Source organism: Prunus persica, chromosome G1 (genome assembly GCF_000346465.2).
Source record: "Prunus persica cultivar Lovell chromosome G1, Prunus_persica_NCBIv2, whole genome shotgun sequence".
Lineage (NCBI taxonomy): Eukaryota > Viridiplantae > Streptophyta > Magnoliopsida > Rosales > Rosaceae > Prunus > Prunus persica.
Window position 1 is genome coordinate 3,565,911 of NC_034009.1, and position 6,433 is coordinate 3,572,343.

Genomic DNA, 6,433 nt, shown 5'->3' on the forward strand with positions numbered 1-6,433 from the left:
AGTGTTTGATAGAAAAATTTGAAAGTGCTTATGGATTATATAAGCATTTTTTGGAGAAGCACATGTTATGTGCTTTTCCAAGAAGCAAGCACTCCTTTTCTTACCTTAATTTCAAGGTTTTTATAATAAAAGCTCATTTCCTAAAAGTACTTACGAACATAAGTGCTTTTTAGATAAGCAATCCCAAATTAGCCAGAGTATTGGAATAATGGTGGTTGTAGGAAATAGAAAATTTGTTGCAAAAACTTATTGATAAACAAAAGCGTCTTTATGATAAAAATCTTGAATTTTCATAGAATAAAAAATCCAAATGCTTTATAGAAAATTTGTTGCAAAAATGTATTGATAAACAAAAAGTACTTTTATGATTAAAAAGCTTGAATTTTCATTTTAAAAAAATCCAACTACTATCTGGAAAGCACTTGGGAGTGCTTCCTAAAGAAGCATATAATATCATAAAGCGCTTCTAAACTTTCAATCCAAACACAGTCAGAAAGTGCTTTTAATTCTCTAGAAGCACTCAAAAACAAGCCCTTATTATCATGAACTTTAAATTTTATTACTAAAGGCAGAGACATAGAATGATAAAACATTCAAAATACCACAAAATATCATTAGTTTACGGAATTATTAACAAATAAAATTATTCATTAAATAAGGATAGTATAGTAAATTATCAATATTTCATTTAATGAAATTATTCTTTAAATGAGAATAATATAGTAAATTAACCGTTTTTATATTAAAAGAAATTAATGAGATCTTGGATTCTATTTTCATGCAATACAACTAGACTCATTTTCTTTTCCCTAATGTTAAAATGGAAAAAAAAAAATATCTATATATAAAGTAAAAGGCAGAGAATGGTAAAACATTCAAACATTAAAAATTGAATTAATTAATTAAATGAGGATAATATGATAAATTCACACTTTTTCATATTAAAAAATTAAAATTAAAAGAAAAATCAGATAATGGACGACCCATTATCTTATTTAATTCTAAAATAAATTTAAAATTTTAAAAATAAAAATAAAAAGCCTTTCGCAAGCGCAAAAAAGGCTAGTATATATATAGAAGAAACAACAACAACAAAACTAATGGTAACCAATTATAATGAGGTTTAGCTCAGTGAAAAAGGGCCTTGACTACAGATCAATGGTCTCAAGTTTGAACCCTCATAGTATATTGTCATTGTGTGTGTGTGTGAGAGAAATTCCCCTGCCTTTTACCATTATATGAATGTATCAATTTTTACGAACTCACCTTTTTTCTCCCTCCATTCTATAATAACATGAAGATAAAACATAAGTACCAAATTGTTCAAAAAAAAAATGAAATTTAGATCCATAAATAACTAGAATGATGCACATGTGATGCATGCACGTATCATAAGTTAAAGTGTTAAAAAATAAAAATAAATAAATTTTTTTTTTTTTTTAAAGTGAGATATGTGAAATGAGTGGATTGGTTGAAAAAGTAAAATGAGAGTAAAAATTGGAACCAATAAAGTGAGATTCTACCTCTATCAAACAAAAAAGTGAGATTCTACGCAATTACTATTCTACCCATAATTATTATGCTTCGTTTGGTGGCTCGATTTGGGCTGGATAGTAATTGAATCCAAGCCAGCTCTTATGAATCACACTACTCTAGATGAGATTTCCAAAACACAATATGTGGAGTATTTTCCAGTTTAATAAATTTAATCCTAATATTTATAAATTCATCATACATCAGCCATGACATTAATCTAATTTAATTGACATTAGCCTCTCTGCACGTGCTTCCGCGCTTGCGAGAGGTTTTTAAAAAAAAAATAAGTAAATTTATTTTAGAATTAAAAAAGATAATGGGTAGTTGTGTTCCATAAAAATAGGATCCATTATCTGCTTTTTCTTTTTCTTTTAATTTTTTTAAATATGAAAAAGTGTGAATTTACCATATTATCCTCATTTAATTAATAATTTGAATTCTTAATGTTTGCATTAACCAAGGGCATTTTCTGGTATTTTGAATGTTTTACCATTCTCTGCCTTTTGCTTTATATATATAGATAAAAGAATAAATGGCATATTTGACTCTCTTTTTTTTATACAAGTAATATTAGGGGATGGGGGAATCGAACATAAGAACTCGGATGCATAGGTAAATACTCTTAATCACTTTAGCTACAAGCCCCTTACGCATATGTGAAATTTTTTATCAGGATAGATAAGAGAATTATCTTTAATATAATATAGATTAAAAAATAATGTACCTAATTTGAATTTAGCTTGTATTTTATTTATAAATTAAATTGGATTCACTCTAATTATGTCTATACAATTAAACTTAGCTACACCGAAAAAGAAAATACAATAACTAATTAGCTCTTCGTCTAATTATATGTCGCATTTCAATGTTGGAAAATGTCTCAAGTTTGAATACATCGGTTTTTATGGATCAAACAAATAAAATAAAAAGCATGGCGTCTCTAAGTTTTGCAAAGGAGGCATAGAGAGAAAAGAAAACATATAAAGATTTTTTCTTTTTGTTAATTCTTTAATGAGTAAGAGCATCTACTATAGGCTCCTTAAACCAACTCATCAGACAATTTTTAGGAAGGAATTGAAAATACACAACTGCAATCACGCTCCAATCTACCTCCTAAATAGGGAGACTTCTAGGAGCTCTTAAATCTAAGGAGAGAGAAAGGATTCCTAGTGACTCCTTAAAATTTAATATTGATTATTTTAATACTATGAATATTTTTTGTTATTATATTTTTTTTGTCTACACTCTATTCCAAAAATAAATTAAAAAAGAATTAAAGCATTTATGACTACCTAAACTAAGGGGGGAGGGGGGGGGGGGGGGTGTATTTAATTTAGATTTTAAAAGATTTTAAAGAAGTTTAAAAGTTTAGGTATATTCAATCACGATTTTATAGAAGTCTATTCAATTCTTGGTGTATTCAATTAAGACTTTTTAAACTCCATTCAAATTTGGATGTATTCAATCATAACTTTAAAAAAAACTTCATAAAAATTTGGGTGTATTAAAAAACTTATTGATTTTAAAGGAAATACAAAAGTGGTGGATTTTGTTTGATAATAGACTAATTTTAGGCAATGACAAATCTTTATTTCCTCTAGAGATTTTGATAGATATATTATTTTTATTCTCAAGATATGATTTCACCACTTCTACTACCACCATCTTATCATGACTATCACCACAGCCACCATCGTCGCCGCCACCACTATAGCCATCACCGCCACCCCGAACACCACCACCACTCATCGCGGTCCTCATTACCAGCCCCACCATCACCCCCACCGTGACCACCACTACCACAAGCACCATCATCATCACTGCCGCCACCACCACCCTTACCCCCACCTCTACCACCACTACCACCCTCACTTAGCCCCACCATCAGCACCACCACAACCACTGCCAACATCATTACCATCACTGCCACACCCATCTCCTCCACCACCACTACCTCCCCCACAAACCACCATCGCCACCGCCATTACCATCACCACCACTGCCATCACGATAAACTCCATTAAAATCAATAATAAAATTCTAACAAACTCAATTAAAATCTATACACAAATTTAGTCAAAATCTATGTGGAGTTTGTAGAATTCAATCAAACTCAATTAAACTCCATCAACTTTATAACTCTTTTAAAATCATTTAAAATCTAAATTAAATACACCCTCCTAAGGAGTATTGTTGGAATTGATATTTTATAGAGAACTCATAAAATAGCTTTATAGTGTTTTTAGCTAAATTTCAACTAAAAATAAGAAGCATGATTGTAGATGCTCTAATATCAATTTATAAACTTCATAGAAAAAGTAGACTAACCAAATGTTATCCATGTGAGAATGCTTTACTGCAAAAGAATAGGAAGACAAGGTGGTGAGAGAAATGTGGAGCAAATTTTTTTATAATTATTTAATTGTTATATAACCAAGGGAATTTGTAGAGAGAAATAAGGAATAGAGGAAGACAATATAAATTAGTCCCTAAAAACTTGTCATCTTCTTCTTTGATGATCACCTATTTATAGGTTACAATGATAGGAAGATAACCCACAAATTATGAGTTAAAGGCTACTAATTACATATGTTACAATATATCAAAAGGTCATCCACATCCTACGTATTTATAACATTAAATTATTTGTATACCCTTATTATATTAGTCTTAAATTATAAGAGGACTAGGAGTTCTCACACATACACACACTAACAAGATGTCGTGAAAATTCATGCCATTTTCTATTGGGTTAGACCACTATTACTTTTTCTTTTCTCTATTGAATTTAACATAAAAAAAAAGGGCGTAAGTGGAAGTTTATGAAAGTGATTCATAATGGTAAGTTCTCTTAAGTAATAATATAGATATTGAGTGGACAAAGAGGTATTAAAAATGGTCTCACCCTTTTCTTCTTCCTTTTTAAAAAATTTTTTATAACATAATCGATTTTTGTGATACCTTGAGTTTTTTAAAATATCATTTCCTGTTAATGGGGTATAGCTCAGTAGAAAACGACCTTAACTTGTAGACAAGATGTCTCATGTTCGAACCTTCATGACATCTTAGTTGTCTTTGTGTGAAAAAAAAAACTCCATCATTTGTAGTTTAGACTATTACTTATACTCAACAACAACAAAAAATATCACTTCCTAAGTCATCTTAAAAAAAAATTAATTTTTCTAATCTATCACATTAATAATGATAAGATTTTATATTTATGTCGTCCATATATGGAGTAATATTCTCTTATCATATATTTGGCATGTTATGATAAATACAAGGACAACATAATTAAAAATTACTTAACCTAATCAATGAATTTTATTAATAGTAAGCATCATAAAATTGCCAAACTATAGACAACAGTAGCATATTTAAACATTACGTAACCTGCTCATCAGATTAGATTAATATGTTGGCCACATATGATATTAGATTAACAGTCTGACAATATAATATGACCTGTTGTAGGTAAGCACAAGGCACTACACCCTAATTAATATATCGAAACAACAGGATGACAACATAACATGCTAAGTTGCTAAGGATAAAATATTCCAAGCATACTATATTATTCTTTCGCCATATATATGGTCTGTTGTCATGGTTAGTATTGAGATTTTGAGGGTCTTGTGTGAAAATTAAATTCGAACCCTCATATGACATGAAAATAATAAATAATAAATTACCATGAATTGATGCCATAAAATAATTTTTTTTAAAACTAAACTTCATTGTCAATTGCAATCACAAATCAAATCCATACCCGTTTAGTTCATGGGAAAGAATGCTTGGGGATGAGAAATCAATTGCTTTCTCATGTGTGGTAAGTCCAAACATGGGAAATCGTTGTCTAACACATGGAAAAGTAGGGGGAAAGTAAAGCCCTCCTCCCCTTTTGGGTTTTGTTTTCCCATATCATAGGAAAGTTTGGGAAAATGAGCCAATATTAAATGCACATTTTTCATGACTATTTTGTCGTTATTTAACAATTTAGATCTGTAATATCTATCATTCAATGCATTCTTTTTTTATTTGATTTAATATCGGTATAATTGGAAATTATACAAACTTTGTTTTCCATTTCTACTCAAAATAAACATGGGAAATGAATCTTCATTTCCCATTCATTGAGAAATGACTCTTCATTTCCCATTCATTGAGAAATGACTCTTCATTTCCCATTCATTGAGAAATGACATGGAAAGTGATTTCTCCTTAAATACGTTCTATGAACCATGCGGGGCCTAAAAGTTTTAATGCTACAAATTGACTAAGTTAAATGGGTGCATTTTTGCTCACCATCTTAACCCTAGGTGTATCCTCACCACCCCTCCTAAAAGTTGACACATGTCCATGAGTTTAACTATAGCTAATTCTTTATTTTTTATTTATTTGATAACATTATTATGAGAGAGAAACAATACTTCAATAAGATTTTTCCTGATTTACCCTTATTAACCTCGCAAACTTTCCACTTTTCTAAATTAATTAACAACTACACAAATAAATAATTGGCAATTGGCTTATGTCCTGTGCTTTAATATGAATATCAATGAAGAACACACCCAGATACTTTGAATCTCAATTGGCTTTAGTTAACTCCTTTTATACATGCCCAAAAGTTACACTGCCCTTCAATATATTATTACGTTGCAATTTCTCAATATTCTTGAACCTGTTTTCTTTCTTTAACCGATGAGTTAATTATGATGTTGCAAGTTTCCAACCAATTAATTTTAACGCTGCAAGTTCTGGACTAATTAATTCTGGTTTTATTATTCTGAATAAAGCTTACTACATAGGAGCAAAATATATTGGAGTTGCAGAAATTCCAAAAAACATGAAGGAACCAGCTCTGCAATAATACCCTTGAGTGTCTCAGTTCTCTTGC